Consider the following 12749-nt stretch of genomic DNA (forward strand, 5'->3'; position numbering starts at 1 on the left):
GAGAACAGATTTAATACGGAGCTGTGCAGAAATTTCTGCAGCAAATATCGCTGCAGAACTAGCCCGTGCACAACAACGAAGAGAAAAAGAAATACCACAGGGTCGCCCATAAGAGGGAAAAATAGATATCAATTGTTCAAACAATTATTCTCATGTCTCATGTTATTTTTCTTGCCATAAGAACAGTGGGATTGCTCAACTGTATTGTTCCCCAAATGGTTGAATAATAATAATAATAATGATAATAATACTGGTGGTAGCTGATGGTTCTTGTCCGTGGCCGAGTGACCTGTGCGAATAAAGTATGTTGATTTATTCTCCTCAAGGCATCGCTTTAGCAATTCAAAGAGCGTCGGTTTTAACCCATTCAGTGCTTATTTCAACTTACGCCATGTTCCTTTTTCTAGGTCTTCAAATAGTTTACAATGTAGAGGTATCTTTAGTAATAAGAAAAAAGCTGCACCTCGGAGATCCATCTCACAAAAGCAGATTTCTTAAAGTGCACTTATGAGCTGTAGAATCTGAAGGAGTTCTCTCTCCTGGATATTAAACATGCAGATAATGAAATCAGTGATTTATGATTTTTGCAACCTTCCAATAAATACATCTAAAACATGTAACAAACCCATTGTGCAGCTCCAGTGGTGCAGTTGGTCAGTGCATCGTACTTATGTCGCAGTACATTGTGAAGTCATGCTGAGGTTGTGAGTTCAAGCCTGCGGCAGTTCTGCCTGTGATTTCAGCTGCAGAAACTTTCTGTTGGATTTAGGTTGGTTCTTCTGTTACTTTTTCCGCTCGATGGAGCTTTATTAATGCAGGCACACCTGCTTCCTCTGCATTTGATTTTATCGCTGCTCACAAACCAACATACTGCAGACACCTCTGATACTGTCACTGCTTGTGGGCCACGTGTTCCTGCTGTCAGCCTGCTATACCATGCTCATGCGTGTCTAGAAACATTACTGCTCTAGTACAAGAGCGAAAGACTAAACGAAATCGCACCCACTTTGAAAAAATCACGTTTGACAAACCATAGGATGACAAGAATGGGATTCTTTGGTTGTTTGAGTACATAAATCAAAGACACTGTGTTCAGCATATTCACATCAGGCACTCGGACAGAGATAAACCCAGAGAAATTCTTCTCACATTTTAATCTGTAACTGCAGGATTCAACAAATTGTTAATTATCTCAACTTCACTTACAATTTTTAAACAATTTACAAAGCCCACAGTGAATGACATTTGGTTCCGGCACACATCAGTTGCTTGGAATATCATTGTAATATTTAATTTGCTTTCCCGTCACACCACTTTTATTAATAATGAAGTTTATCAATACACGTTTGTTTAAAACATGTCATTTATTATTGATACAGTTTCATTCTGTCTTTATTAGGAGCTGTATCACAGCTAATGCATGTAAAGCCTTAAGTATGTGATAGTGAGAATTCAGTTATCCCAGGGTGTGATGAGAACTGAAATTTAGTAAATACATATTTTAATAGAGTGTAAATCTTCAAAGTGTTCTGTCACTTCAAAAGCAGATTACAGGAGCAGGGATTGAACCCACATAGACATTTGCTTATTGAGCTTAAGTCCAACACCTTAGCCACTCAGCCATCCCTAAAAACAATTCCAGCTCTCTGTTACACAGTTCATTGAATATATTTGTTCATTGAATATATTAATTTAATATATTTGTTATATTTGTGAATGGAATGGGACTGTACACTGGTGGTTCCCAGGGGAAAACAGGGTTATTGAGCCATTGGGTATTCTGAGAATAAATTGGGTGGGTGAATGTAACCGTGTGGTAAAGTAAAACAGTCTTCTTAGATGAAGCCCTACAGATGCAGCCCCTGAAAGTGTATAAGACTTAAAATTTATAGTACTGCTGACACACATGGAGCCTCTGCATCAGACCGAAATAGCAATGTGTTCGCTTAATTGTGCTGAGGATCTCCTCATGAATCTGTCTCATTCATCAGTGGAAATAGAAGCCATCACTGTAAACTTGGACGTGATGTTCCACAGTGTGCCTTTCCTCTTGTTGTATTCAAGAGTACTCACTGTGTGAGCTCCTCACTGCGTTTCCTTTTCTTTTCCTGTGATTTTCTACGTGGAGTGTGGTGACAAAATAGTCTTGAACATTTTCGGTTTGTGAAAGGAAACACTAAAGAAAATACAAGTGATTAACTTTTAAAATATCGACAGTACAGCTAGAAGAGTGGAAGATAAAATACGATTTATAATTTAATTCACAATACACTTAAGGAAAACACAAACGCCCAAACAGGGACTTGAACCCTGGACCCTCAGATTAAAAGTCTGATGCTCTACCGACTGAGCTATCCAGGCTCTGGATGGTGAATGATACTGTCGTGATCCTCGCAAGTCACATGTCTCTTCTTGTGCCGAAGCGCAGTCATACAGTACCTGACCCGTCTGGAATATCTACTGACAGACTTTATCCAGAAGCAACGGCACCACTCCCAGTAGAATGAGTGAGAAATACAGCATGACATGGGGAGGTAAGGGGCTCCCACAATTCATCTTTCCTCACATTACTGATTTTTTCAATAGCATTTTGACCTTTTTTCACATTCAGATTTTTTCGCATTTAATAAGATCTTTTAATCAACAACATTAAGAACGAAAACAAATGGAACATTTTTTGGAACAACAATTAAAAAAACTTTCAATGCCTTGGTTCTATAAGTGTGCACACTTTTGTTAAAATTCAATAAATAGTGTAAGAAAACCGGCTCAGGGACGCCAAATATGTAATCATAGTGGCTCTCTGAAGGCACCAGTTCTGTAGGGTTTGGGCATTTACTGAGACAATTATTAATTGTAGCAGTAAATCACAAAGTTGATTCTTTTGATGGCTTTAGAATCCAACCATGCGACATAACTCAAACAACGCACACACACAGGTACTAATACACGAGGATACATTTATTAATACATAGAATATGCATATAAACCTAACAGATCTTATCGAGAGGGTTATCAGAATACAAAAGGTATATTCGGTCAGTTACAAAGAGTTACACATATCAAGAGGACATACGTTCAGTATATCATTCATTAAGACCGTTTCATAAATGAACTTGGTTATAACTTCTACATTAGATACTCAAAACAAGTACATAACTCTTAGGAATTAAATTGATATCAACTGGTTGGGATAACAATTGAATTCTCGAGCAGTAATGCAATGAAGTTGAATACTTATCCAATCTCTGGGGATTCAGATCTCCTGCGGACTCAAAGAAACAGTTGGAGGCTGTTGCTGTCCAATCAGCGCTCTCTGGCTGCGTGCCAGGCTGTGCTGTGCAGCTTGTGACGGTGCGCTGCTGATGCTCATTGTTGGTTTTAACTAGCAAAGTTGTGCACAGGAGAAAAGATGACTGTGGGTCCCAGCAAGTCAGGAAGAGGACCGGTTCGTTCCTGATGAAGAGCTAGTTCTGAATAGTGATTCAGCTGTCCACAGGTCCGACCTGTCCACGACGCCTGCTGCTGGTAACTCTCTGGCAACCTCCACTCTAGACTCTTAGAACAAAGGAAAGTTCTGGCACTCGGACACACTGGCCGTTCCGTGGTTGTCCGGGCTAAGTCTCAGGATGGTCAGGAGGCACGCTGCGAGAATGTCCTGCCCTTGGGAGCCTTCTGCTCCTGGGCCGTCCTGCCCTGGAATTCTCCTTTGAATTCCCTTTAGAACAGTCCACTGAATTCTCCTGAATCCCTTCTGAATCTCACCGAATCTTCCAGGCTCTCTGTGTTGCCTGTTTTTACCTGGAGGAACTTCAGCTCATTGATTGGCTGAAAGTTCCATGGGCATCAGAGTCCCACGTGGGTTACTCGGCCCTACCAGTCCCTGATTGGTTGATCAAGGTGAGATATGAGTCACTTACCCCTGACACTTAGTAATGCAGTCCAGATGTCCATCTGGCACTCCCTAGACAGATAGGCGCCAATGGATGACCATTGATCATGACAGCCAGGCTTAGCTAAATGCATCCCCCTTTGGGAGCTGTCCTTATCAAACCTTAAATCAGCTTGCATGAATAGTTTCTCTGTGGCTGCACCACAGAGATGAACAGAGAAATGGGGCCTCATTTGGGAAGCTCAGAAACACTTAATTCTGCCTTATTATTAAGCCTCGCCGCTACAATAGTCTATCAGCAGCAAGAAATTATTCCGAAAGTAAGATTTTTTTATATTATAAACTGTAAGACACGAAGAGAGTTTACAGGTCGTATCCTTCGCTTTGTCTTTTAAATTAAGCGTTCGGGATTCAAACCTGTGTTCGGACTGTTGTGTTTCTTGAATTTCTTGTAATCATCAAATGTCGTTGTTTGGTCCATCAGTTTTTTTCTCAGTTGTACAATGGAATTCGCGCAGTTTTCAGCTCAGTGTGGAGTCCAGAGGGAGGACTCGCTCACTGAATGATCTCTCAAGAAATCCCGGGTGAGATTCAAAAGGTGTCTTCTTCAACAGCCACGACACGTCTGAAGACCTCTGGATTTCCTGAATATGACATAAAATTAGTTCAAATCATTTGGTAGTTAACAGAACTAAATGCTTTAGAGGTACATTTAAAACAGCAGAGCAACACCGTAGCACTTCGAGTGTGCCTGAGTTTAATTGTGTGAACTTGGCTCTCTATGAACATGAGCAAAGAGTTCACATTCAACAGAAGATTGCAATGTGAGCACAGAAATATAAAGCACCTGGAGATGCCGGGACCTCATACATGCAAAGCATGTCCTCTACCACTGAGGTATATCCCCAACAGACTAATTAACAGAACTGAGATGTGCTGATGCTCTCTGAACACAATCCACCACTAACGAAGGATGCCTGCAGTTTCCCACTTTTGTGTTTCCTCTACTACAGAGTAAATTCATAGGAATGAAGAAATAAGGAAGGAAAAATAACCGCATCGAAGCTTCCAGAGATTGGTTAAAATGAATCTGTTATTTTTATATCCAGTCACACGGGCGACGATGATTGATTTATCGACGGGGAGTGCTTTTTTACCTCCTCACTCGACTACCTTGATTAAACTACGCATAGAACAACAGCAGTACAGATGATTTTCATGGACCGACTTGTTTTGTACAACTCGAGTGATAAAGTCCTGTCTGCAAATATTGTAGAAGAACGAAAAAGGGCGAAACAACGCTCCAACCACAGGATTGGTAACAGGAAGGATCATGTTATTTAATATGTCCTTTGGAGATGCCTTGTCAACGCACACAGGCGTTAGAGCAGGACAAATAATTGATAGTGGTGTTTGTAAACAATCATGAAACATGTTATTTCTAAACCAGGAAGAAAGGAGCAGACTTAAACTTTAAGAGACAGAAACAACACCTTATCACAGCTCACATTAATTAAAATGACATCACAATAAAAGAACGGAGCCTTGAGTGAATCAAATTAGTTTTCATTGGACGTCTGTCTCTTCATAACTTTGTAGGTGAGAGGGAGGATTGCGGAAATGTGCCGGTGTTTCTCAGAAGTGAGTTGGTGGTATAGGTGCCTTCTAAATAATTGAGCCGGGTTTGAATCCCGGTAAGTGCATCCCCAAATCTTTTCAAGAAAATCTGTGATCCGGTAACATATCTTTTGAAACTAGCATTCAAGGTAGGATACGTGTTCTTAAATACCAAAAAACTCTATAAGGAAAAAGCAGATCTCTGTACACAAGACAGCAGTGCGATCTTAGAATTCCTGTGTTGTTGACGGATTCAGACTCCTTCTCAGAGGTCTTTGCTCACCAAATAACTTTGCAGCTGAGGAAGAGCACCCCGGAAAATACCAAACACAACCAGCGAGCGTGTTGGTTGCTCTTGCTCTTAATGCAAGGAGCTGTTTTTTTTAATCATTATTAACCAAAAACAGCAGCACAGGTAGGTCGCATTTGTGATTATGTCACTTCTCTGCTTCAGCAAGGTCAATAAAAGACTCTGAAAGTAGTAAAGCAAAACTGAACTCAAAATCATATTAGGAATTCTGAGCGAAATATCCATACAGGTAATCCAATAAGAATGTTGAAATATTTGAATATCATCTCTCTATATATTTCGCTGCTTTTTACCAGGAGTAAAACTATTGGATTGAAGGAATGCTAACCGCTGGGTTAAAATGTATAGTTGTTATTTGGAGAAATCTGTAAACTCGTGATCTTATATGTTTTAAAAGACAGCACAGGAAAAAACGACAGTGCTGATTATTTTCCGGAGGCGGAGCACTGATGACCTATCCGAGCTGATTGATAAAGCCCACCAAGTGGATACTCTAGCAGAACGTCAAAGAACATTCACCTCTGTATCCAAAGAAACCACAGGAACAACATCAGGAAGCACAATCAATTCCCCTTTTAAATCTTTCCTGTAAGGTATGCTATGTGAATTCATGAAGTTAATCCTCTGATCTCTTTTGATCACGAACAAAGTACTTCTAATGGAGCGCTATGTTCAAAGATTTAATAAGCTTTATCCCTGCCAACGATTCGGCGTGAAGAATTAAAAGTTTCACAGACAAAAGCAGCTCACCACCATAGCCAATATTAAATTTACTTGCCGGTACACTATCATGTGCACTGCCTCAAAAGTGATCTCGGCAGATGTTGTTCCCTACATAAAGCTGAACGTGCCAAAGAGAATTTCTGTTGAGAAAACAAAATATTTTTTCTGCCTTGATGTTAAGCCTGTCTTTTAGAAAGTCTATCTCTAAACACCTCCCGCAGCCTAACAAAAAGCGCTTTTACTGATCGTATTGCAGGTCTTAAAACATTAACATTTGGCAGCGGTGGGATTCGAACCCACGCCCCCAGAGAGACTGGAGCCTAAATCCAGCGCCTTAGACCGCTCGGCCACGCTACCTTCCTCCCTGCCTATCTTCCTCACATTCCTGGCTTGGAAAATGCCGGGGGCTTCAGCTCTTGTCGTCGGATCTAATGATATCATGACATGTGGAAGTGACTGCACCTTCATCTTCCGAGATGCTTTCAATAGCACAAATGCTACTTTCACCGGCACAAACATAGCAATAACGAAAGAGGTGGGTTTCATCCTTTGTGCTGTTTGTAGGGGCGCAACTCTATGTCGATCTACTGACTTGAAGAGAAAAAATCAAAATCCTCTGCTATTACTGTTGCTTTTTTCATAGTTTCTTTAAATCCTTCATTTGAACATAGATTTTGAAGGATATTGATGATAATACCACATAAATTGTGGTTTTCTTGTGATCGCCAATTTTTTTCAAATACCAGCCTTTTTTACAGTTCCTTGCGTGTTTCACAAGGTATAATAGCCCCCCTCGCATCCTCAGCTAACATATTTTAAAATTACAATAGATTATACAGCATGCATGTTTACATTTATATTAAAATTAAAGTAAATATACCAGAATATATACAGTGCTAACCCAATAATTCTTGTCAGGTTCTCTAACAAATCTGCGTTGTTATTTTAACATGTTTCAGCTGAGGGTGCAACAGGAGTATAAATGAATTTTCCCGCCAGCCGTTCAAAGACCAAATTCCATGAGTGAACATTATTTTCTCAGAGGTTGCCGGTATTGGACTTTGCCGGTGGTAATGAATTATGTCCACAACTGTTGTAGTAGTTCCTTCTTGAAATTTGACACGTGCAAAGCACTCGTAATATCATAGGTGTTAAAGTTTGCTGAGTCTATTCGAGTCATGGTGTGTATCCCTGCCTATCATTGGGAGACGGGTAGCTTTTTTACACTCAGATTCCAATCTTCAATGCTTTGTGTGAGAGCTTACATAACTTTCATTTTCTCACATTTTCTGACGACTGTTCCAAAGGGGCACCCTGTCAATTCCGAATACTTTTCAAAAATCTGCCTGCATGTTTGATTATTGTCATTTCATTTCGAAAAAGTTCAATATTGATCATAACTAAAGAAAATAATGATCACGAACAAAAAAGGGATAAAGATGCGAGTCGATCTTGAATCACAGCTGGGTGACACGGTCTTCTGTTCTGATATGGTTGTACAAGAAACAGGAGGCGTCGCCAATCTCCTATAGAACATGAGTTGAATCAGGAGTGAGACATTTTGTATACTCGTGCATATGTCAACGCCTGACCTACATCGTAAAACTAACATTACGTTGTCAGAGACATTCATTTATATACAAACAAGAGACAGACCAAGTAATAATTCTACATTAGTTCAGGTGGGTAAACCTGAACTAACTAACTAATAAACCTATTAATAATTCTACATTAACGTGTCCTACACTGATCAGACTAATTGACATGGTCTGATTCAGAGCCTGTGCAGTTCGTGCTAATTACAACAAGGACAGTTCTGAACCCTCATCACCGAACTGAGCACAAGTTCAGCTGTTCTCCAGTTATGTTACGCATGGTTTTTCATTGCAATTGAGTTCAGAGCTGGAGCTGAACTCCAGACAGTACAGTGTTTTGGGTAAGTTGTCGAAATTCGCATGAGGCTGCAGACAACTTACCTAAAGTGTGTTCTATAGCTTTCAGGTGGAGTTCATTTATATAAAAGAATGTAAGTGGTATAAACGAAACAAGCCAGACGGCAGTCCAACCTACAGTATAATTTTCTGATGGAAGTCCTGACGTGTTATTCATTACGCCACTGACCCTGCTATTGTAGTGCTAAAATAAAACACGTTCTCTACATTTATGTCTGTTTAAAAATCACTATCTAAAATTCCGCTTCATTTCGAATGCAAATAAAAACCATTTTGTTCCAAGAAATCATAAATTTGTCACATTCTTCATACTACTAATAAGTATACGAATAAATACTCGGAAGAAGCCGCTCAGGTATTAGAGAGATTTAAAATCGGATCGGAGGATTTAGAGTCCAGACTGCAAACCAACAGCTGACACAGGTCTTTTATAGAACCGTTTTGATTTCCTCTACTTTGTCCCCGTGACGTCATTGTCCTGCTCACAGCCGAGCCCGACACACATCTGGTTTCTGTCGCTGGGCGCATACCCTGCGGTCCATGCGGGTCCTAATACCCCAGTACAATGACGGGGACACTAAACTGTAAACAGCTGCCGTCCTTCGGCTGAGACGTAAAACCGAGGTCCTGTGATCATTCAGGAGAATGGTGGTGGTGGAGGGGAGTCCCCATTACCTGTAAAGCGCATTGAGTGGAGTATCCAGAACAGCGCTATATAAGTGTAAGCAATAATAATGATGATGATGATTATTATTATTATTATAATGTAAAATGCAATAAAAAAAATCAAACTTTGATTCAAAATAGATTAATGTAAAAACTGATAAAGCTAATGCTTTTTTCAGGGCTATATCTACTTTTTTTTTTTAAAACCGAAGTCTGTCGCGATTGTGAGAGTTAGAGAATGTCTTCCAGCGGGTGCCTTCATATCATGAGCGTCAGTCTCGCCCGTAGCTGCGAGAAGGTTAAAAGCGCACAAGTGATCTGTAGACGATGTTCGGGGAAGAAATAATTCTGTTTTCAGCAAAGGGAGTGAGAATGAGCTCAGCCCGGCTCCCAGCAGAATCCATTCTGGTTTGGTTACTGTTAGACTGTGCGTCTGAGGCTCTTTGGATCGCAACGTAAAAAAAACAATTGTTCACATCGTGTGACTTCCACGACAGGAAGGAAAGATATCACTTTAAAAAATCAGAACTGAAGATTTGGATCCTGGGCCTCAACTTAAAAATAAACAGAGTTTAACGACAGGAAATTGATTCCAGTTGTCAGATCACGTATACGCATACCTTAGCTTTGTGCAACAACCTGAAACTTTCAGGTACCATAAATAATATTATTGCTAAACATATGCCATTCTAATTTGCAAGCGACCAGAATATAGAATACGAATTTTTGTATAAAAATGCATTAAGTCCTGTTCTACACCTGCGTGCTTTGGAAGCGCTGGCCTAGCTGTATCAAAATATCAGATTGTGTTTCTGCAACATTTCGTGCATAGTACGCCATTTTATCTAAAACAGTCACAACGAGGGCTTTACATGGAGTCTGGGGTATTTTCCCCTTTTATATTTTTGCCACTTTATATCGAACCTGTTATACTCCCAGAAGTGCACAGTAGCTTGTACTTAATAAAAATGTACAATTCACCGCTGGTATAAACAGATGTGTGCCGTGTTTGCCTTTGTAAGCATTTGTTTAAAAAATAAGTTCACAATACGATAAAAACACAGAAAGCACAAACTTTATAATACAACGATACAAAATCAATACCAAATCATTATGCCAATTAAGTAACTATCCTTTGAAAACAGAGAACACCTTTATATCTACAAAAAACTTGACATTTGTATGTATTTTTGAATTACAAAGCAGACAGTGTAGTCCCTTAATTCAAAGATCAGATCTTGGCCAAAACAAGACAATCAGACGTGGGCTGAATTCGGAACAGGAACCTTTGCTTAGTCGATTATCGAGCTTTTGATCAATGTCTGAATAAAACTGATTCGCTTTTTTAACTCTTTGATTAAATTACACGAAAAGCACCTTCCTTCGAGCCGGAATCGAACCAGCGACCTAAGGATTCCCTGTTAACTCCACTACAGTCCTCCGCTCTACCAACTGAGCTATCGAAGGGATGCTGTGGCATTGCTTTCTGGCACATACTGCCTAATGAAGTAAAATGTGAAATGGGTGATTTAAATCCCACTTCGACATCAAGTTTCCAACTCGTTTCCTTAGTCTCATTAACTTGAATTTAAGCCACGAACCAGGATTCTACTGTATAAACTTCCAGGGATATTACAAAATGTTTGATGGGGCATCAATCATTCCAGGCGGAAATTGATTCCTTTTTTTTCTCGAGGGATCATATTAAACATTTCATTAGTCTCGAGAGGAGGATCACCATGAGACACAAAACAAACAGTTTCTTTCTGTCTTTATTAGAAAGTAGCGTTTGTGCTACATTAATAATATTTTCAAATAAATAAAGAAGTTGTAAATTTTAAAAATTTATATTTGAATCGAAATGTGGTTTTGAGTTAAATATTAGCGTGTTCATGTAATTAGTTTGTGTTTGTCATTAATATATATATATATTGCCATGTTACTAGAATTTGTAACTGAAGTTTACTAGTTGTGTTTTTTATAATGATTAGACATTTGAATACAATATTGTATATAATGTATAATTTGAACTACATATTGTTAAGGTGTGAATAATTGTATATTTTAATAACACATTTCTAAAACAAATCATTGGCTTTATTTACTAGTTTCCACACCTATAAAAATCTTTCTTTGATGTATAATAGAAATCAAAGAAAGATGTCTATTATACATCAAAGATGAGCAGTGTGTGTCGTGTTCACAGCTGATAACTAGAAGATGCCTGGAAGAGGCAAAGGCGGAAAGGGACTCGGGAAAGGAGGCGCTAAGCGTCACCATAAGGTTCTCCGTGACAACATCCAGGGAATCACCAAACCCGCCATCCGCCGCCTGGCTCGCTGTGGGGGAGTGAAGCGGATCTCCGGGCTGATCTACGAGGAGACCCACGGGGTGCTGAAGGTGTTCCTGGAGAACGTCATCCGCGACGCCGTCACCTACACCGAGCATGCCAAGAGGAAGACCGTCACCGCCATGGACGTGGTGTACGCGCTGAAGCGCCAGGGCCGCACCCTGTACGGCTTCGGAGGCTAAACAGGAGCGGAGCTTCACTACCGGACCCCGACGTATAAACCCAAGTGACCCAGTGACATTTGTCACTGCTGAGGTTGCTTTATGGGTCTATTTTCTATACTGTGCTGATCAATTGGAAATCAAATTGCAAAAAAGACCCGTTCCCACACCTAAGGTCAAATATTAGGAATCAAAACTGCTCAAGATTTCCAAGTGCAAGATCTTTTTATTCATAAAAGACCCTATTTATGTTGTATGAGAAATATTAATATTAATACAGAATCTTTTTTCACCAAATAAATGGGCTTCCTGACTTCAGAAAGCCTTCTAGACAAATACTAAAAGAGCAAAAATTCAATTTGGTAAATGAAATGAAAACAAATACCCTACCAAACAGGCAGTACAGGCCATTCAGGATGATAATACAAAACCATTTATAATTCAACAAATAAAACCTGTCAACTGGTAATCACCACTTATCATAAAAAATAAGTAGCAATACACAGTAGGGGACTCTTGGGTGCAAGTTAAATCCATGCAAGAAGGGGGTTTAGTGTTATATTTCCAAATCAGATATGCAAATGAGAGATCTGGCCCAGCCAATCTCAAAGCTCCCTTGGTCTGGAATGGAGCTGCTCCCCTCTTCTAGTTATTCACACTGGAGTTAGGTTACATATTAGCACATTTCATCTAACAGTTGCTGCAGAAACAAAAACGTAAACAAATGACCTGGAATGTGACCACACCTATTAGAATGTAGTTCAACAGATAACTTGTAAACCTTGTCATAAGATTTTTTTTGTTCTACAAAATATACTTTATTCCGCAAAAAAAAACATCTCAAAAGGAACATCTCACACATATTAACACTCCATGTAATAAAAAACAACGGCGGAACGGAGATTGATTGCATTGGTGAAGGAGGTGTCCCTCGGCACCGCATCCGTCGCACTTTTTGGCTGCCCGGCAGGTTTTTGCCAGGTGCCCCTCTTTGTTACAGCTGTGACATCTGACGATGTCACACGTGTTCTCCTTGTGGCCGGACTGTCTGCACTTTTTGCAGAAATCCGGCATCCTG

General features: G+C 39.9%; 4 non-coding genes across 4 annotated transcripts; all 4 read right to left on the reverse strand.

Moving 5' to 3' along the window:
- Window positions 1-2288: 2288 nt before the first annotated feature.
- On the reverse strand, window positions 2289-2361 carry trnak-uuu (transfer RNA lysine (anticodon UUU)). Its single transcript has one exon. It is a non-coding gene; the product is annotated as a tRNA-Lys (tRNA).
- Window positions 2362-6817: 4456 nt separating this feature from the next.
- Window positions 6818-6899, reverse strand: trnal-uag (transfer RNA leucine (anticodon UAG)). Its single transcript has one exon. It is a non-coding gene; the product is annotated as a tRNA-Leu (tRNA).
- A 3640-nt stretch (window positions 6900-10539) lies between these two features.
- Window positions 10540-10627, reverse strand: trnay-gua (transfer RNA tyrosine (anticodon GUA)). The gene is given in 2 exon segments: window positions 10540-10575; window positions 10591-10627. It is a non-coding gene; the product is annotated as a tRNA-Tyr (tRNA).
- Window positions 10628-11971: 1344 nt separating this feature from the next.
- Window positions 11972-12027, reverse strand: LOC148665795 (U7 small nuclear RNA). Its single transcript, XR_015938952.1, has one exon. It is a non-coding gene; the product is annotated as a U7 small nuclear RNA (small nuclear RNA).
- Window positions 12028-12749: the final 722 nt, after the last annotated feature.

Source organism: Lepisosteus platostomus, chromosome 5 (genome assembly GCF_059453375.1).
Source record: "Lepisosteus platostomus isolate fLepPlt1 chromosome 5, fLepPlt1.hap1, whole genome shotgun sequence".
Lineage (NCBI taxonomy): Eukaryota > Metazoa > Chordata > Actinopteri > Semionotiformes > Lepisosteidae > Lepisosteus > Lepisosteus platostomus.